We start from the raw sequence: 22,377 nt of genomic DNA on the forward strand, positions 1-22,377 counted from the left end.
AAAGAAAAGGGGTGGTAATATATGTAAATCCGAAATTGGAGGCTAAAGAAATTTTCAGTGACCCAGAAGGTCACTTTATTTTGATAGAATTAAGGGAAAGAAATCAGAGAATGTTGGTGGCAGGAGTTTATGGCCCATTAGAAAATAAAAGTAAATTTTACAAAAGACTCAAGGGGAAATTACTGGAAGAAGAATATGATTCATTAGTCATGATGGGGGATTGGAATGGAGTAATTGATCCCAATGTAGATAGGTTTTCCGAAAAAAAAATCAAAAAGCAACAAGGTAAACTACCAAGGGAATTTTTTGATATGGTTGATATCTTGGTGTTAGAGGACACTTGGAGATGTAAAAATGGGAATAATAAAGATTTCACTTTCTTCTCCACCCCACACAAGACATGGTCAAGGATTGATATGATCCTGATATCTTCACATCTATTATCAAGGGTTCAAAAGGCAAGTATACTTCCTAGACTGTTGTCCGACCACAATCCCGTACAAATTAATCTGTTGGTAGGTAAAAAAGAATTTAATTGGAAACTGAATAATTTGTTGTTAAAAAGTGAAGAGTTGGCAAAACAATTGAAAATTAACATTAAGAATTATTTTAATGAAAATCTGGATAAAGGGACCAATTTGCAGGTAGTGTGGGATGCGCATAAAGCCGTGATTAGGGGTTGGCTGATTAAAAAAGCTGCTGAAATGAAAAGAATTAAAGAAGAAAAGTTAACTAAACTGAATGAAGAATTGATTAAAACAGAAAAAAAATTAAAAGAAAACCCTAAGAATGTAAATATTTTAAATGAGGTTAAGAACCTACAAAAACAGATATCTATTATTTTGGTTGAACAAATGGAAAAGAAAGCAAGATTTGTGAAACAAAAGTTTTTTGAATCAGCTAATAAACCAGGCAAATTATTAGCTTACCAAATTAAGAAGGAAAGAGCAAAACGTACAATAAAATTATTGAAGGTGGAAAAGAAATGTATTACGGATCAGAAACAAATTAAAGAGAGTTTTCTAAATTATTATAGGGAACTGTTCAAGAAACCAGTAGTGAAAAAGAATAAAATTGAGAATTATCTGAATTCGGTAAACATAATAGAAATCACGGAAGAATACAAAGATATATTGAATGCAGAAATAACGTTAACAGAAGTAGAACATGCCATTCAAAAAGGGAAATCAGGTAAAACCCCTGGTCCGGATGGCTTTACAAACGAATACTTCAAGACTTGTGTGGAATGTCTCAAAGAACCCTTGATGCAGGTGATGAATGAGGTTCTAAAAGGTAAAATGCCCCAGACATGGTCCCAATCTATAACAGTACTAATCCCAAAAGAAGGGAAAGATTTGACAAACGTTAAAAATTACAGACCTATTGCTTTGTTAAATTCTGATTATAAAATTTTTGTATCCATTTTGGCTGAAAGATTAAAAAAAGTATTAACCAATTGGATTCATTCAGATCAAAGAGGCTTTCTCCCGGGAAGAATGATAAAAGATAATATTAGAGTAATATTAAATTTAATTGATATTCATGAAAAAAGGATAGACAAAAAATTGGCAATGTACTTTATTGACGCAGAGAAAGCTTTTGATAATATACATTGGGATTTTCTGTTCGGGGTACTAAAAAGGATGGGGATTGGAGAAGAATTTCAGAGAGCAATCGAAACAATTTATAAAGATCAAACAACTTCACTGGTAGTCAATGGACAAAGAACTCCTATCTGTAAAATATATAGAGGGGTAAGACAAGGATGTCCGCTTTCACCGCTTCTGTTTATATTAACGTTAGAGATATTATTAAGTCAAATAAGACAAGAAAAATTAATAGAAGGATATAAGCAAGGAGGGGAGGAGTACAAACTAAGAGCGTATGCGGACGATTTAGTTCTTTTAATTTCGAACCCGCTAGAAAGTATTGAGGTATTATTAAGGACTCTTAAGAGATTTGGGAAAGTAGCAGGATATAAAGTAAACATTGAAAAAACCAATATATTGACCATGAACTTGGAAAAAGAGGAAAACAAAGAATTACAACATAAATCAGGTTTTCAATTAGTTAAAACGGTGAAATACTTAGGAATTTACTTGACAAATAAAAATAGAGATTTATTCAAAAATAATTATGAAAAAATGTGGAAAAAGAATAAAGAGGATTTGAATAGGTGGAAGAAATTGAATACATCATGGATGGGGAAAATTGCAATTATTAAAATGGCATTATTACCAAAGTGTATTTTCTTGTTTCAGAATCTCCCGGTAATCACCAGTGACAAAGTATTTCAAGAATGGGAAAAAGAAATTATTAAATTCATTTGGAATAACAAAAAAGCGAGAGTAAAACTAAGGATATTACAGGATTCTATAGACAGAGGGGGGTTAGCGGTGCCCAATCTGAAATGGTATTATCATGCGTGTGTTTTAGATTGGGTAACAGACTGGATCAACTTGCAAAATAGACGTATAGTAAATCTAGAGAAATTTGAATTGAAATACGGAATTCATGGATATTTGTTTTATGATAAAATCAAATTAGATAAGAATTTCAACAGTCATATGATTAGAAGAAATATGTTAAAAATTTGGAATAGATATAAAAAGAAATGGTGTACCCAACTGCCACTTTCTGTCTCTCCAAATGAGGCATTATATAAAAGAGAGATCCTTAAAGAAAACTACTGGATAACATACAAAGATATAACCAAAACACGAGGAGAGGAAAGGTTGTTGAAAACGCAAGAAGAATTGATTGATGAAGGATACTCGTGCAACTGGTTTACATATAGGCAAATTAGAGAACGGTTTCTGTTGGACATTAAGACTAGTGGAATCGGATCAATGGATAAGGATTTAGAAAAGATAATGATAAACTCCAAAAAAAGAATTTCAAATATATATAATTTAATTAGAAAATTTGAAATGGAGCAAGAAATAGTAAAGGAATATATGGTAAAATGGGCGCAGGATTTAGGGGAACAAATAAATTTGGAGGATTGGGAAAAGCTATGGAAAACTAAAATTAAATATTCATCTAGTGTGATGTTGAAAGAAAATGTGTATAAAATAATGTATAGGTGGTATCTGACACCCTATAAGATGGCAAAAATGTTTAAAATGAAAAAAAAACAGCTGTTGGAAGTGCAAAACGAAAACAGGTACCTTTTTGCATTGTTGGTGGTGGTGTAAAAAGGTAGAGACTTTTTGGAAAAGAATTCATAAAGAAATTAGCAAAATAATAAGGATCAAGGATAAGGTTAGACCCAGGCTGTATCTCTTAAACATGACAGATAACCTAAATTTAAACAAATTCCAAGATAAACTACTATATTTCCTCACCGTAGCCGCAAGAATAACCTTGGCCAAATATTGGAAGAAGGATACGATTCCGACTATGGAAGAATGGAGATTTAAAGTTATGGAAATATGCGAGATGGAGAAATTGTCCGCAATTGTTGGTAATAGAGATATGGACAGATTTTTTGAAGTGTGGAATATGTGGAAAGAATACCTTTGGAAACAGAAAGAGAGTATGACTTTACAGAATTTTGAATTATAAAAAGATACCTTTTTTCTTTCCCCTTCTTTTACTTAAAGTAGATGAAAAAGGGATTATGATCCCAGGGAAGAATGACTTATGACTTATAGTTGATTAATAGTATTCCTCCATCACTGATATTTTGTGATAAAGATTTGATGGTTTAGATTAAATAAGGATAAGAAAAAGTCAGTATAATGTATAGTGAGTTATTATTTGAAGGTTTTGGTAATAGCCTAAGGAAGAGGGAGGTTAGACTGTAACTTATAGTAGATAGTTAAATAGTTGGAGAAATAATGAGGAGAATGTTCTTATTTCTATTTTAAAAGAATGTTTGATTTATATGTATGTATGTTTTTTTCTCTTTTTGTAAATAAAAAAAAATAAAAAATTAAAAAAAATAAATAAAAGGTTAACAGGTTCTCTTTTTCCATTAAAAGGAAAGAGCATTTGGAAATGAAGCCAGTGCTCATTCTGTTTCAGAAAATTATTCTGGCTTGAGTCTTAAGGATCCTAAAAGACTTGCCAGATTCAAAGGGAATTTACTTGATATTATGAACAACAGTTACAAATATTAAAATCTGGTAAACAAATTTCTGGTATATTTCTGTCTGTTTATAAGATGCTCCCTAATATGGATCTTACATACTAAAGGATCTCATGCACGTAACCACTATATTCAGTATTACGCACCATTCCATTGATTCATTTCTGCACACAATTACACTGTTTATATTCGGAATACATAAAAAATGCAGGGGGTGGCTGTGCTGACCACAAATTTCCAAAATCCATATTGTAGTAATACCTTTATTTGTCCAACTAGAATGGCATAAAACTCTCTATACGAGCTTTCAAGGTCAGGTCTCTCCACTAGGCATAAGACAAAGAAAGAGGATAGGTGGGGTGATGATCTTAGAAATAGGCTTCAGGCTGCCCTGTTGAAAATTAAAAGCAATCTATATCCACTGTGAAGCTCACAGTCCCACTTTGTAGGTGGAGAGCTGAGAGGTTCTTAAGCAGCCTGTATATTGTCAAGGTTGAAGATGAACTGAAGCACTGAAAGAATCAAAGCAAAACAAATGACAAATTGGATAGCTTTGCCTTTGGTTGGACGTACAATGGAGAAGCTATCATCCCCAAAAGTAACTTTTTTAGTTCCTTTTTTTTAGTATATGAAAAAGAATCAAGTGAGTCAATTTGGATCAGGACATAAAACAAGGACAGTGGTGTTAACCTTCTGGAGGAAACAGCAACTTAGAGAATATATATACAGAGAGAAAGAAAGAGAAAGACAAAAAGAGACCATCACACAGACAGACAGAGAATGGTGCAGAGTAGAGCTGATCTTACCTCACCGGTACCTAAATTAAGCCTTCAATGTAATTTGTAATGTCAGCCTAAATGATCTTTTTCTACTGTTTTCTTAAGCTAAGTTGGGCATATTCTTAATGAAAAAAATATTAAAGTATAATGAAATCTTTTTGTTCCTGTTACTATTGTTCACACATTGCACACTGAAAGTTTAAGTATTCATTTTTAGCTATATTTTTTCATCTCTCAGTACAGTACTCAGTCTTTGCTAGATTTTAAATTCCTCTTCCTAAATGAAATTTATCTTTTCATTATTATTTCATAAAAAGAAAAAAGTGCATTTGGTATTTGTCCACATATCTCACTAAACAATTTGGCCTAAGTGTTGTGTATTTCAGATTCAGCACTAATTAAAAATAGATCTGTTTCATTTGGGTCAGGTTACGGGTATCAACTTTGCTCTTTGCCACTGGTGAACTTGGCATTCCCATTTCAGCACATATGAATACTACCACCATAGCATACTCTTGGATGTTCCAAACACATAAATACGATTCTGATTTGGAAAGACTTACTCCAATAAGACACGTGCAGGAATGTCTCTTTTACTCAAATCAATAATCCTAAACCACTTACTGATTTGTAGTTAAATGTTCAGAAATCTAGCTACTCAAAAGTGAACTTGACCCCGAATTCTTAGATTGGTAGTAAGATATTAGTAATAAAAAAACCCCTAAAAGCAATAACATTTAATAATGTTGCTTGCATCTAAGCACTGTTAATAGCAGTTTTAAAGGTCTTTAGGTTAAAAGCAGGCCATGTTTGGATATCAGAGTAAATCAGAGCCAACCATAGTGCAGTATGCTGCCAGCAGATGAACCTAACAAATAAAAGATTCTTTGTCCATGGTTTGTTTACCATGAGGTTTGAACCAGGGATTCTGTCTTATCTTTCCACAAAGAAGTTATAATCATAGGCCATGGTTTGCTGCTGGTTTCTGACATTATCTTGTTAAAGGCCAGAATCCTCCTTTTAAATATCATATTAAACAAACCATGGATAGAGGGTCTACAATTTGTTTATCTGGTCCTGCTTGCAGAAAGAGCAATTCAAAAAGTATGCATCAGCACAGTCTCAATCCAGATAAGCCAAGGTTTATTTGATGTTCAAGCCATAATTCACATTTTACTGTATCATCTGAAATGTATTCAAGCTGTAAACTAACTTCTTACCTTGCAATACAGAAGAGTGCAGAGTGTAAAATATTAATGCAAATTGCAGTAAAAAAACAAAACTCTGGCCATCACAAAGCCTCTACTCAGGCACTCTAAGTCTAAAATAAGGTAAACCTGTGTGTGTGCGCGCGCCTTCATATCAGCTAGCAACATGTGGCAACTCCATGAATTTCATAGGGTTTTCGTAGACAAGGAATATTCAGAGGTGGTTTTGCCAATTCCTTCCTCTGAAATATAGTCCTGGAAAATCAGCATTCCAAACTGCATGGAGAGCTTCCACACACAGAGGAGGATCTCCTCTTCCTAAAGTCATTTTCTACAGGAAATGATAACGGAGCTAGCAGAATCTGTCTTTACACATTTACTTTATGAGGGTTCAGATCAGGAATGGGAATAATGTACCTTGACCAATTTTTTGTTGGACTGTAACTTCTAGCATTTGTTACCATTGACTATGCTAGCTAAGGATGCTGGTAGTTGTAGACCAGCATCTGAAGGGCACACAGTTCCCATCCATGCTAGACAGCCTCCACAAGGCTAAAGGTATTAACATATGCTGGAACCAACTGACATGAAGAATATAACAACCTCGACTTAAACTGGTGCTATGTGTGGACAATTAACATACAAACATACTCACCTTTTTTTTAAATGGATGTTGTCAAGAGAATGCATAGGGATGACTCAGGTTGACAGCAACTACACATCTCTATAACATGTAGTTAAGCCCTCAGAGTGTACTAAAATTAATATTAACAATAGGTCTCAATTATATTTGACAGCTTGTTATTGCAACCCAGAGCAATGACTTAGAAGCATGTCCTTCTGAAATCAATGGGACTTACTTGTGACTGAACACAGTAGAATTTGGCTGTTAATCATGTTCTCACTTTCTTTAGTCACTTGACATGACACAATACAGAAGGCAACAGTTATCACTCATGCTAAATTAAACTTATCAGAAAACAGATATATTGGAAACAAAATATAAAACTGATGTTGCGCAAACATTTTGTACTCTTTAACTATGTATTGTGTGCTTCTTTTCTTTCTTACTGATCATAAATTTTAATCCTAAAAACCAATTAGTTACAAAAAGATGATGCTTAACAATTTCTAATATTTATGTGGCCTACTATTTTAAGTCTCACCATAGCATTTTCATGATAAAAGACATACCTCCTTCTGTTCAGTGCTAGCAAGTGTTAGCCAAGGTGCCACTGCTGCTTTCTCTGAGAAATCATCTACTGGTGTCATCCTCGTAGCTGTGTGGCACATTTAGTCTGGCTAACCAGCAAAAGCATATCTAATGTGGGAGATCTTACCAGGAGCAGTACTACCATAACACAGCTTCTTGCCTTGCAGAAGCATGCAATCCCATCATTGCAGAACAGCAGTGCCATTGTGGATACTGCTGCGAGGAACTAGATAAAATCCTCAAGTGTAAAGATATTTAATTGAATACCAAAATCAGAATTGTTATGCTGTCAAATTTCTATGTATAGTTGTGAAAGCTGGTCCGTGAAGAAAGAAGAGGATTAACTTTTGAAATGTGGTGCTAGAAGAGAGTTTTAAGGATACTATGAACTGTCAAAAAACAAGTGAATGAGTATTAGAGCAAATCAAGACTATATTACCCCACCCTGCCCAGAGAAGTCAAGATGACAATGACTGTTGTAATTTGGATATATCATGAGAAGACAAGAATCATTTTAAAACACAATAATGCTTGGTAAGGAGGAGGGCAATAAACTACATTACAGGTGAAGAGACTCAACCAAGGAAGCTATAGCCTGAGTCTGCAAACCTTAGTAGGCTTGCTGATAACAGGGTGACATGGAAGTCTCTCATTCATAGTGTAGACATTAATTTCAAGTCAATTTGACAGCCACAATTAAGAACAATTTCAAGTAACTTTGATCCAAGAGATATTTCAAGATTAATTAATGGCCTCAGAGGGAGCCATCAGGCAGACCCAGCAACATCTTGGACTGCCTGAAGGAAGAGGCCCCTCCCTCCTCAACTGTCATCTCGGCCTCAGAGGGAGCCATCAGGCAGACCCAGCAACATCTTGGACTGCCTGAAGGAAGAGGCCCCTCCCTCTTCAACTGTCATCTCGGCCTCAGAGGGAGCCATCAGGCAGACCCAGCAACATCAAGGTCTGCCTGAAGGAAGAGGCCCCTCCCTCTTCAACTGTCATCTCGGCCTCAGAGGGAGCCATCAGGCAGACCCAGCAACATCGGGGACTGCCTGAAGGAAGAGGCCCCTCCCTCTTCAACTGTCATCTCGGCCTCAGAGGGAGCCATCAGGCAGACCCAGCAACATCGGGGACTGCCTGAAGGAAGAGGCCCCTCCCTCTTCAACTGTCATCTCGGCCTCAGAGGGAGCCATCAGGCAGACCCAGCAACATCAAGGTCTGCCTGAAGGAAGAGGCCCCTCCCTCTTCAACTGTCATCTCGGCCTCAGAGGGAGCCATCAGGCAGACCCAGCAACATCAAGGTCTGCCTGAAGGAAGAGGCCCCTCCCTCTTCAACTGTCATCTCGGCCTCAGAGGGAGCCATCAGGCAGACCCAGCAACATCGGGGACTGCCTGAAGGAAGAGGCCCCTCCCTCTTCAACTGTCATCTCGGCCTCAGAGGGAGCCATCAGGCAGACCCAGCAACATCGGGGACTGCCTGAAGGAAGAGGCCCCTCCCTCTTCAACTGTCATCTCGGCCTCAGAGGGAGCCATCAGGCAGACCCAGCAACATCGGGGACTGCCTGAAGGAAGAGGCCCCTCCCTCTTCAACTGTCATCTCGGCCTCAGAGGGAGCCATCAGGCAGACCCAGCAACATTGGGGACTGCCTGAGAGCTGGTGGAGGACTACTTCTGCCGCTGCCCCCCCCCCCATGTCACCTGGGAAGAAGCTCCCCAGAACTGCGGAGGACTATCTTGCCGCTGTGGTGGCTTTTTACCAGGGGGGAGGGGTCAGTGAGAGAGGGGTGTTTTTATGTATTCTTAATTGTTTTATTGATATTTGCTGTGAACCGCCCTGATCTATGGAAGGGCGGTATAAAAATAAAAAAATATATTTATTTATTATTATTTAATACAATGGGAAAAGCAAGTTTTCTTTGCTCTGAGAAGGTTTAATATACATCTCCTTGATTATCAGCCTACAAAAGGGTAGCTCACACTTTAAAATAATTCTGTCCTAAGATTTGACAACTGCTATGTTAGCATAAGCTCAGCCTTTGTGTTTTTTTAATGATGTGGACATTGAGAACTTAAGAGCCCACAAGCTCATTTCACGCCTACAGCATGATATATGAAGCGGGAAGATGCAAAATAAAACCTTAAAAACTCAGTTGAACAAGTTCAGTTTTAGTTGAGGGAGAGCTTTATATGCTCCGCTGATCCTCTGCTCTTTAACATACTTCTGACGTTGAGGCAACTTGCAAAATGTCAATAAAAAGCAATCAGCATAGACACTAGCAAACTGCCTGCCAGTACAAGATGTGAATTATGAAACTAAGCAGTCACTACAGTATCCAACACTGTATCTAAATGATTTAAGCTTTTATGCCCTTGTGGTTTTAAAAACAGAGAACGTATTTATGCTGGCACAGCTGTAGCAGTTTGATACAACTTTAACTGTCATGGCTCCACCTTACAGAATCCTGGGATTTGTTGTTTGGTGAGGTACTTAAGAATTTGTTGCTAGTAAGCAATATTGTTGTAATTCAGGAAAATCATTCTGAAGAGTGGCAGCACAATAAAAGCGTCCTCAAACTGCTATAGCTGTGTGGTGTATATAGAATTTCCTAGAATCACAGAATCATAAGTTGGAAGAGGTGGCAAGGACCATCTAGTCTAACCCTCTGCCATGCAGGAATACTGTAAACTGAACTACTCCTAAATGATGGACATCCAAACTCTGGGTAAAAACCTCCAAACAACAGGCCACCCAACCTTCTCCTCAACTAGGCAGTCTAATCCCTTGTTGAACAGCTCTTACAGTAAAAACACTCTTCCTACTGTTTAAATAGAAATTATTTTCTTGTAATTTAAATGCCTTGTTTCATATTCTACACTCTGGGACAGGAGTAAAGAAGCTCATCCCTTCTTCAACACGACATTGCTTCAGGTATTTAAAATATGGCTAATATATATCTCATATCTCATTCTTCTCTTCTTCAAGTTCGCTAAACCATGCATCCCTAAACAATTCTTCTGCACTGTAGAAATAACATAGTTTAACACCACTTTAAGTACTGTAGGTCCATTCTATGGAATCCTAGGATTGTCAATTTTAGAAAGTCTTTAGCCTTCTCTGACAAAGAGTCTGGTGCCACACAAAACTACAAATCCCAGGATTCTATAGGATGGAGCCATGGCAGTTAACGTGGAGTCTAACTACATTATTTCTACAGTGTAGATCCAACACTAGATGGAAGCAAAAGGGATTTCATAGGAGACTTTGAGGCTGTGCAGACCACCCCTAAGGGGTGGTCTGCAGCTGCCTCCCGCTGCGCCGGAACAGGGCACTGTGCCCCCAATCTGGCCTTTCCAGGGTGCAAAAAGGAGCTGCAAAAAGCAGCTCCTTTTTTGCCCTGGAAAGGGTGTGACAGCTGCATCAGCTTTAAGGCGCTCCTGTGGCACTGTGTCATGTGGATGCAGCGCCAGAGGAGCACCTTGATGCTTCATGCCATGTGAAGTGGCACGCAGTGGGGACAGAATCAGGGCATGCGTCATATGGACTCTACCCCCAGATCAACCTTAATAGCTGGTCTATACAGCCCCTTTATTGATACTGCACTCCAAAGGAAAAAAAAATTTTTTGAATAATACGTTTGTTTTGGTTAACATTGATAATGTTGCTATTAATGAAACTGATCAAAAATAAGAGTTGCCTGGAAATTTTGTTTCACATTTCCTTCTTCCACATAACTTTTAAGTAACCTAAATAAAAAGAAATGGTCTTTCTTAGATGCAAGCATTAAGTGAGCCAATCTTATAAACCTATAAAGAAAAATTACATTACTTAAATATATTTAAGCAATCCAATTACAAAGGTAAGTCCAAAAACAATATTAATAAACTAAATATTACTTCTTTCCTTTACACTTCTATCAACTTATTATCCCACAGGGAAACTTGCTAGCGGAAAAGTTAATTGAATCTAAAGTAAAATGATTGAAACTAGATCACAGCGAACAGAGTAATCCTTAAGAAATAATCATAAATATATCTGAAGCTATAATAGGTTTCTCAACACATTGAGAACAAAAACACACACAAAAAGTTGTTCTATTTAACACTTCCAATTTTCTGGCTCACTCATAAACTGTAGTCAATTCTCAGCACATACAATTCTCCTAATACAAACACTATTGCTTGGATTATTGTCCTCAAAACATCTCAGCTTGCCTGGCTATTCATAAAGTTAGCTAAGGGGCTGTGGGAATTATAGTCCAAACAACATGTTCTGTCCTAAACAAAATTGTGAACTGTTGATCACTGCTAACAAGGGTTAGCAAAAGCAAAGGTAAACACAAGGAATACTATTCATATTTGAAATATTTAAATTGGAAAAGGCTAGCATTGCAAGTATCTGCCTCTTCAGTATCTAATGATTTCTGTTAATGCCCCAATGCATCTCAGGAGGTAGGCTAAAGTCTACAAAAGTTTATACTAGTAACTTCTTTCTTTCAGTTAGGGGCTAAGCCTGCAGCCGCCCTTTTTAGCGCTGGTTCGGGGCTGCGGCAACTACATGTTGCGGCCCCAATCTGGAATTTCTGTGGCGCAAAAAGGAGCCGCAAAAAGTGGCTCCGTTTTGTACTGTGGAAAGGGCACCTTTGCCACCACGGTGGCACCTTCTGGTGCTCCTTTTGGCATTGCATCATCTGAATGCAGCATCAAAGGAGCACCGTGACACCACCCATTGTGTGGTCAGGTGCATGGCGTAACGGCGGCATCAGAAAAGCGTCAGGGTATGTTTCGTGTGGACGCCACGCCCTCACTCTGCCCTGAGGCCGAAGTATAACGCCAGTGTGTATAGACTGTTAGTCTCAAAGATGCTACAACAGTCCATTGCATACTAATCATTTCCATGGATTTTTACCTTTCAGAGGAACTTTTATTCTGGAATTTTATTATTTTTTTCCTGCTGTTTCTCATGATTTTGCTGATTTCCATGTGATGTTCATTCTCTTGTTAACTTTCCCAAACTTTCCTGATAACTGCATACTGAAGGTAATATAAAAATTTCATAGATGATAGGCAGAGAAATTAAAAAGACATTGACTATATGGGAGAAAAAAGAAACCAAAAGGCAAATGAACTTGGAAATCTCCACCAGCACAAGCCCAATGGACATCCAAACAGTGGCTTGCCACTATAGGCTTGGTTGTAATATTTGAGACTGCCCATGAATTGAGATCAGGATTATAATAAAAGGCGGGGCCTTATGGGCCCAACCTGCCAACAGGAGGCAGACCTAAGCTATTTAAGCCGTCTTACCCCCTCATCGGCCTCTTTTGCGAGACTGCATCCCGCCCTCCCACCCTCAGGCCAGTATGGAGATGTTCAGTCACTTCGGGGCCAGATAGGAATTTTCTCCCCTTTTCCTGGGGTTTTTTGCCTACCTCATACTGTTTCTAGGGACGGGTAATTGGCTTAGGACTGAATGTTAAATAGTTTACCCCTGGCCTAAATGGGGGTGGGGGAACAATTTGTGTGCACCCAGGCACCCCACTGAGGTGAAGGTCTGGATCGGGGCAACCTTTACATGTCAAGGGCCATGGAGGCTGCTCGTGAAACAGCCTTTGGGGAAGATATGGAGGTTCTGCCCTCTCTTACGAACTCTAGGGAGTTTGGGAGAGCATGCCTCATATCTACCTCCCTATGACTGGCTGAGGATACAATCCGAGGATTTGGTTGCCCTCAGAGTCTGGTGTTTTCGCCCTATGGGAAGGCTGAAGAGGTAGTCTAGGTAAAGACACTTGGCTTCAGCTGAACCCGCATCAGGATTTCACCCTCAGTTGAAGTCTCGAAAGTTTACAGTTATCAGTTGGGATTTAAATTGGTTTTAGGTCTACTAAAGGCCCATTTATTTACATCCAATTTACGTGTCTGGCCTCTTTATTTCATGGTGGGGGATCAATATCAACCAAGCACAACTAATATAAATGGGAGTGATAATCACTTGGATCATTCTATCTCCAAATATTGTAGCTGCAATTACACAGCTAAAAAAACCTCATCTGGCCTAAATTACACTTTCTGTGTTACTCTGAAGGGTCCAAGCTCCTTAAAGCAATCTTAAATTTACCCTTGAAGAAGACTATTTATTAATCATTGGCTTACACTTCACTCAATGACTTGCAAAATCTCAAACATTTTTAAATTGGCAGTCTTCTGGGCAACATGTGGTCTTCCACATATTGCTGGACAGTGCTGTATATACTTGTGTATAGGTTAAAAATATGACCAAGACTCCTTGCACTGAGTACAGCCATTTCTGCAAAGAAAACCTTTTTTTCAATGGACAAAAGTTTCCAGCACAAAACCTCTGTATTTTCTGCACAGTCCATTTTGTTTTGTTTTGTTTTGTTTGGCCACAATAAGACACAAACTGTAAAGTGCCTTTGAAAACTCTGCAGTTTTCAATGACTTTCTCAGAAGGAGAACAAATCCTATTAGAATGACATTTCTGAAGATTTAAATTGTTCATTCTTACATTAACCCTGTGAGGTTCGTCAGTAATGTTATCTTCCATATTTCAAATAAGAGACCTAAGGCTGAAAGAGTTTCTCATCTAAGGCCATCAGGGGAGTTCAGGGTACAGACAAGATTCAAACCAGAGACTGATGCATACAGTAGGCCTGCATCCCAAGTAGTAGATACACTGAATTAATAATTGAGTGGTGAATGAACACTTTTCTAAATCACTTTGTTTCAGTTGGCATGCTGTAGTTAGAACTACCAACAGGAACCAGGTCTTACACCATATCATATACAAGTTAAATTGAGTACTGGCCAGAAGTGACTCGTCTTTTCAAACTCTGTTAACCACAGTGTCCAAGGGCTGCAACAGGGATCTTCTACATTAAAAATATATGCTCAGTCACTGAACTATAACATATTCTGGAAAAGTTGCATTCTAGACACAACTCCCAGAACCCCTCCTGCCAGAAAAAATCTGGGAAGTGTAAGCCAATGTAAATATATTTTTTTCAAGCTCTAAGATACAGTCTCTCTTCCTTCTTTATCAACTTCTTTCATTATTTTGCCTGATGTTAAACTGCACTTTTCCCTTTTAAATCAGAAGCCTTGCTACAGTATATTAAATACAACAGTACCTGGGAGCCTGGCCAAAGACTAAAACAGCACAGCTGAGGGTTCTGCTATTTCACAAGGTCTACTTATAAAGTGTTAGCTTTGCCTGTACAATATTTTAAAAATAGCAAAGGGACACTGGGCTATATCCATCTCATGCTCAAATGCACCTTCTAGACAAGAAGTGCAAGCATTTTTTTCTTACCTTGCTCACCTTTTCTTCTTCAACATAGCTTACTAATGGATTATATTTTTTTTCAACCTGAATTTGTCACTTCGGTTATTATTATGATTGATTTTTACTATCTAGTACAAAGAGTAATAGCTTGTAGACTATTGCTAATTTTACTAAACTGCCATAACATAGGTGCTTTTAAATGTTCTTCTCAGTAGGAAAGATGAATGTTTGGCTTAAAGTATTGTTATTTTTATAGGTATTTCAGTGGTGCTTAAATTATTGACACTTTAATCGTTTTATAACCGTTCTTCCAATTGTAGTTATTAGTTAGCTAAGGAAGTAAAGCATGCTTCCCCCTCCTTTTTTTTTTTTTTTTTTTTTTTTTTTTTTTTTTTTTTGTCAACAAGAATAATGTGACCTCAATGTTTTTGCACTTCAGGGCCTATTGCAAATAAATAAATAAATAAATAAATAAAATATTTGCCTAAACTACTGTTCTAAGCCAACAGTCCAAATGCAAAAATGCACCAAAAGTATCTCTAATGAGAGAAAACTTTCAGATTATTTGTTCTTGTGTGAATGAGTTTTACATAAATATACTTTATATAAATAAAATAATTACTAAATATTTAAGCCCATTATATACAATATATCTTATTTTAACAGAAACTGAAACATTTCTGACACACTCTATTTTTAATATTTTAAGGCTACAATCCTATGCCCACATATCTGGGAATAAGCTCTACTGAATTCAATGTGAGTTACATCCAAATAGACATCTACAGAACTATACTGTAATTTTACTATTAAGTAGAAAGCTAGGCTAGTAGATCCCATGAGACATAGTCGTTTAAGTATTGGACTAAAATCTGGAGAACAGGGTTCAATTCCAGCTTGGCCAACCTCAAAATACAACTTTGTTTTTCATTTAATTGCCTAAATGCCAAAATGGGAAATTCATTTTTAATGAATCTAGATTTCCATTTAGCAGAAAACTAATTAAAATCTGACATTAAATAGGGATAAAGGATGTTTTTGTTTGCTGCCAGAAGTTGAACAGTAATTTCTAGTATATTCGTAAAATCATAAGCACGAAAAGGAACCCCCAAGGATCATTTATTCCCACCCCTTGTCTGGTGCAAATGTATGTATATAAAGATTTTCAGAAGTTGTGACAAACAATACTTTGTAACATATGGAAGGTATAGTCAGACATTGAGAAAGTATATTTTTGGACCTCCAGAATCTGTCAGCATGGCAATTGAGAGCTGAAGTCCAAAAAAATAACTTTTCCACATTTGAACATATCTGAAACCTTTACTTGCAGCTTTCCCTGAATTTTGTTGATCATTGTTGATGCTCATGCTTAGGTAGCTTTCAGATTGACTACTGCAATATGCTCGGCAGGGGGATGGCTTACAAAGACAGTTTAGCAAGTTCAGCTAATGCAAAACATGGCATCCTGCCTGTTGACAGGCATGGGCAAACACTCTCGTGTTTCATCTATTTTGAGACAGCTACATTGGCTGCTAGTTTATCCCAAGCTCAATTCAAAGTGCTGGTCTTGACCTTTACAGCTTAGAGACTGATTATCTCAGACTAAGAGCCGAAACAGACCGGCTCTAAACACCAGTTTCCCAGAGGCTTGGGGGCATGGCATATGCACACCACATGCCCCAACACTGCCCAGAAGCTGCGGGGCTGCCCACACATGGGCTGGCTTCACAGTGCTCCAGCAGCACGGCATTTACACACCACAGGAGTACCATAAAGTCATGGCAGGGAGGGAAAACCTGGGGTTTTGCCGGCTCATAAAGGAGCGGCATTTTGCTGCTCCTTTTTGGGCTGGCAAAAAGCCAGATTGGGGCAATGGTGTTCTGTTGCCGCAGCCCCAACCCTCTCTCAAGGGTGGTTCAATCTGCTCCTTTGGGGTGGTCTGCTTTATCTCCAAGTCTCCCTCTATTTGATCCCTCTTTTTAGATTTATAAGATCTTCGGATATCTTGCTCTTGACTCCATCTTTGAGAGCATCTTATACAGTCAGTCCTTCTTATACATGGATTTTTTATACATGGATTCAAGCATACACGGTTTGAAAATGTTCAAAAAAAGTATAAATTTCAAATATCAAACCTTGATTTTCCATTTTTTTTATAAGGGACACCATTTTGCTATGTCATTATATATAATGGGACTTGAGCATACACAGATTTTGTTATACACGGAAGATCTTGGAACCAAACCCTAGCATATAACAAGGGTCCACTGTATTGTTATTTTTAACAACAGACTTTGAATTGGATATGTTCGGTGAGACAGCAGGATAATTTTACTGCCAACACTTTGGACATTTATCTTATTGGTTTGGACTATCAATGATATTTATAAGGATACAGCATAGTTTTTTGATTTGTATACTGTTGCTCGACTTCTTAATACTGAGATTCAATATTGTTAATACACATGCATATATTCTGTAAATTAGATACGTCTCTGTTGTAGTTATTCTAATTATTTTCATTATCTACCCTTGTTTCCCTCCTTCTTTGACAATCCTGTGGATGAGACATCTCCAAGACCTTCTGTCCTCCACTGCTCTGCTTTATTCCTGAAAAACCATACCCATGATCTCTGTAATAGAGTCCACCTATCTAGCATGCAGCCTTCCCCTCTTTCTACTTCCCTCCACCTTTCCTAGCATTATTGTTTTTTTCCAATGACTGCTCCCTTTCCCTCTTGGGTTCCAGGGGGATTTCTGGTTTGATCTGCTCTAGGATTCATTTGCTTGTTCTTTTGGCTGTCCACGGAATCCTCAACACTCTTCTCCAACATCACATCTCAAATGAATTGATTTTCTTTCTATCTTCTTTCTTAACTATCCAGCTCTCACATCTATACATGGTAATAGGGAATACGATGGCTTGTATGATTCTAATTTTTGTGCTCAGTTGTATGTCTTTGGATTTTAGAATCTTTTCTAGGTCTTTCATAGCTACTCTCCCTAATCTTAATCTCCTTCTGATTTCCTGGCTGCAGTCCCCATTTCTATCAATGTTTGTTCCCAGGTACGAGAACTATTTCTATTTCTTTATTGTCTAGGTTAAATTTGTATAGATTCTCTGTGGTCATTACTTTTGTTTTCTTTATGTTCAATAGTAGGCCTCCCTTTGCACTTTCTTCCTTGATCTTTCTTAGTAGGTATTCCAGGTCTGTGAGGTTTTCTGCTAGTACTATAGCATCATCTGTGTACCTTAGATTGTTGATATTCCTTCCCCCTATTTTCACTCTTCCTTCTGTGTCCAGGCCTGCTTTTCATATATGTTCTGCATACAAGTTGAACAAATAGGGTGACCCCTTTGCCAACTGGGAACCATGCTGTTTCTCTGTGTTCTGTTCTGACATTAGCCTCTTCTCCTGAGTACAGATTCATTATCAAGACCAGGGGTAGGTAACCTTTTGGAGCCGGGGGCCGGGTTGCTGTCCCTCAGACAAGTTGGGGGGCCGAAGCTGAGGGGTGGAGCTTCCACCCTCCGGGGGCGGGGCTGCATGCTGGGGGCGGAGCTTCCACCATCCAGGGGTGGAGCCACCCTCCAGGGGCGGAGCCTCCACTGAAGCCCCGCAAGGAGGAGGAGGCGTGTGCCCGCCCTCTCCTCCTCGGTCCCTTTCTGGACAAACACCCCCAACCCGCATTCCAAAACACACACAACAGCACATTTGTGCATTTCACACTTTGGAAGGTGACACTCTCTTGGCTTCAGAAACAGTAGTTGCCTGCCTCTCAAGCTCACTCATCATCATCACCATCATCACACTATCATTGTCAAAGCAAGGGAGACTTGTTAGCATTAAAAGCACACAAAACACACTTTGGAAGGTGACACTTTCTCAGCTTCAGAAACAGTAGTTGCATGGCTCTCAAGCTCACTCATCATCATCACCATCATCACACTATCATTGTCAAAGCAAGGGAGACTTGCTAGCATTAAAAGCACACAAAACACACTTTGGAAGGTGACACTTTCTCAGCTTCAGAAACAGTAGTTGCATGGCTCTCAAGCTCACTCATCATCATCACCATCATCACACTATCATTGTCAAAGCAAGGGAGACTTGTTAGCATTAAAAGCACACAAAACACGCTTTGGAAGGTGACACTTTCTCAGCTTCAGAAACAGTAGTTGCATGGCTCTCAAGCTCACTCATCATCATCACCATCACCACGACCACCACCACCACTATCATTGTTACAGCAGACCTTTTAGCATTAAATGCACTGAAAATACACAGAAATGCACTCCTCCTCCTTCCTTCCTCCCTCCCCTTTCTTCCTCCTTCCTCCTCTTCTTCTTTCTCCCTCCTCCTCTTCTTCCTCCCTGCTTCTCTTCCTCCTACTTCTTTCCTTCCTCCTCCTCCCTCCTTTTCCTCCTTCCTTCCTCCTCCTCCCTCCTCTTCCTCTTTCCTTCCTCCCTCCTCCTCCTCCTCCTCCTCCTCCCCCCCGCGCCTTCCTTCCCTGCCTGGAGAGAGCCGGCCAGGGCCAAGGAGACCTTGCTGCAGAGGGGCTCCTTGGCTCTGGAAGCCCTCCCGCCGGCGGGGAGAGCCGGCCAGGGCCAAGGAGGCCTCACTACAGCGAAGCCTCCTTGACTCTGACAGCCCTCCCGCCGGTGGGGAGAGCCGGCCAGGGCCCAGGAGGCCTCGCTACAGCGAAGCCTCCTTGGCTCTGACAGCCCTCCCGCCGGCGGGGAGAGCCAGCCAGGGCCAAGGAGGCCTCACTACAGCGAAGCCTCCTTGGCTCTGGCAGCCCACCCGCCGGCGCCAGCGACGGCCCCAGCCTCACAGAGGCCCGCTGCCGCCGTCTGAGCCCAATTCGAGGGCTCCGGCGGCTGCAGCAGGCCTCCTGGAGGCCGAAGTCTCGCGCAACCTTATCTGTGGTCGCGCGAGACTTCGCCTCTGGGCGCCGCCATTTTTTCGCCCAAAATGGTGGCGAAGTCTCGCGCGACCTCAGAGAAGGTTGCGCGAGACTTCGCCGCCATTTTGGACAAAAAAATGGCGGTGTCCAGAGTGGCAAAAAGCCACGACCGCCGCCGGTGGCGGCGGCAGCCGCAGTCGGGGGCCGCTCCAACGGCCTCCGCAGGCCGCATCCGGCCCGCGGGCCGGAGGTTGCCGACCCCTGATCAAGACTATCAGATGTGTTGGCAATCCCATGCCTTAAAGGGCATTCCATAGCCTTTCATGATCTATGCAATCAAAGACTTTGCTATAGTCTATAAAGCACATACTGATTTTCTTTTGGAATTCCCTTGTGTGCTCCATTATCCATCAAATGTTTGCAATGTGGCCACTTTTGGGGCATGCATCATCTGAACTACACACCTCCAAAGCAGCTATCTGTTTCAGGCCACAGAATCATAGAGTTAGAAGAGACCTCAAGGGCCATCAAGTCCAAACCCCTGCTATGCAGGAAATCACAATCAAAGCACCCTCAACAGATGGTCATCTAGCCTCTGTTTTAAAAACCGCAAATATACTCCACCACACTACAAGGGAATGTGTTCCACTGATGAACAGCTCTTACTTTCAGAACGTTCTTCCTAATGTTTGGGTGGAATCTCTTTTCTTGTACTTTATATCCATTGCTCCATGTTCTAGTCTCTGGATGACCAGCAAACTTCGCTCTGTTTCACTCTGAAACTGACTTGATATTTATGACCATGTGGCTCAGTCCTGACAATCAAAGTTCTTCCTGTGATGGCATCTTCCTTCAGCTTTGACTATTTCAACATATCTTATGTTAAGATGCCAGCCTTGATTAAAAATACAGTTGAAGACAAGGAAGCTCTCCATACTGCCTCATTCATTTTTAATGTTTGTCTACTAATGTTTGTCTACCATTTTAGTAAGTTTTACAAGCTTTTCCCATATAGCCTTATATGTGCACTGTGATTTTTTTATTAAAGGAAAAAGGCAAGGAATGTTATGCATGTAATGTTCAAAATAAGCAAATGAGTGAATGTAATTAGCTTGGGTGCTAGAACTGAAAATATCTGGGGAATATATTTATTGCAAGTGCTCTGTGATCCTCAAATAATGATAATAAATCATACTGGTCTCCAAGGACTTGGAAACTTTATTCAACATACTAAAGAAATTGAAGATAAGCAGAGATTATGGACTATGTAAATGTAAAGTCATGGACAAACTCCCTCTGCTCCATTCTGAACTGCCTCAGTATTCATGAGGTGTTGTGTTGTATGGTGTTTTTTTAAGAGACCCCTAAGGTCATTTCTGATTACTAGCCCATATTCTGTTCCTTAACACTGTGTATGCTATTTATGTATGTATATATTTTATAAATTCATGTTCCACTTTTTAGAAACACTCCTTGCAAGACAGCTCATTTGAAAGCACTAAAACATTGCATAATGAGGACAAATAGTAGCATCACAATATAATCACTCTGCATTATTGTTTCTCAGATTTTGAATTAACCAGTGTGTGTATCCAGGAGGTTACAGCTATAGCACTGTTTACCAAATGCTATTTTTTATGCATATTTGGATGTTCATGTGAGGGGCACAATAGCACAAGCAGTATAATGTGAAGGACCTGTAATTTTATTCATCGCAGTAGAGCCACTTCTCTTGTAAGCAACTCTGTGAACAACTCTGAATAAATTGGGGAAATATCATGATAAAGGTTCATATAAATGCACAAGTAAGTCAGCTAAGGTGAGGTATATGAACCAGCTTGGAACCACTTATGTCAAGATGAAGCAGAAGTATGTCAAGCACATAAATAGCTGGCAAATCTATTCTTTACAACTGGCCCACTTGAACCTTGGATAATGGAATTAAATCAAAACATGAAGGGAATTAAGGAGCTTTCTCTCATGGTGACTGATCATATAAACCAGTCATGCAAATAAGTCACAAAAGTTACTAGCCCACAAAAATGTTTACTGGCTCATTTGGGCCCACATATATATCCATGTGAGTAATTTTGTGCTGGATCACTTTTGCAGCTTGAAGATGCTGTTAAATCCACCCTAACTTAAGAGGAATTAGTGCAATCAGTGACACAAAGCATTTTTACTAAATTACAGCTGTTATCTACCTGTGTGACATCCTCCTGGACAAGTTAGCCACTATCTAGTAGGCTCCAGCTTAGATTACTGTAGTGCATCATACATACTGTACATCATACAGTCATCCCTCCATATCCACAGAATGAATGGCTTATGTGCCCATGGCATGTGCAGTGCGCGTCATGCATGAGCCCCATTATATCCAATGGGACTCAAGCATACGCGCTATTTGCCTTACGCGGGGGGGGGAGTCCGGAACCGATCCCCTGCGTAAGGCATGGGTGCACTGTATATGTAAGGGACATCATTTTACTATTCAATGGAACTATTTAATGGAACTTAAGCAGCCATACATTTTGGTATCCACAGGGGGTCCTGGAACCAAACCCCAGAGGATACCAAAGACTCAATGTACACACCTTTAAAGGCTACTAGCAAACTTCAATCATTTCAAATTAGATATTCTGACTACTGGGACATGTCATATAGAATACATCAGACCAGATTTTGAACAGTTCACTAGCTACTAATACTATGCCAAGTTCAAAGCATAACAGGTTTAACATTTAACAATCAATATAGCATGGAATTCAAATATAGAGAGAACCATCCAATCTCATATGAATCTGGTTAAGAATTAAGATCAAGGACTTTAGAAGCCTTTCTTTCTTGTCCTTCCTTTCTGCAGGTGGTGACAAGCC

At 39.5% G+C, this 22,377-nt stretch overlaps 1 protein-coding gene across 16 annotated transcripts in view; it reads right to left on the reverse strand.

Annotated features, from left to right (window-relative positions):
• Positions 1-22,377, reverse strand: part of MBNL1 (muscleblind like splicing regulator 1) — a 249,606-nt gene that overhangs the window by 171,740 nt on the left and 55,489 nt on the right. The window lies entirely within an intron of this gene.

This window comes from Sceloporus occidentalis, unplaced genomic scaffold (genome assembly GCF_023333645.1).
Source record: "Sceloporus occidentalis isolate IW3139 unplaced genomic scaffold, rSceOcc1.0.p SCAF_2, whole genome shotgun sequence".
NCBI classification, from domain to species: Eukaryota; Metazoa; Chordata; class Lepidosauria; order Squamata; family Phrynosomatidae; genus Sceloporus; species Sceloporus occidentalis.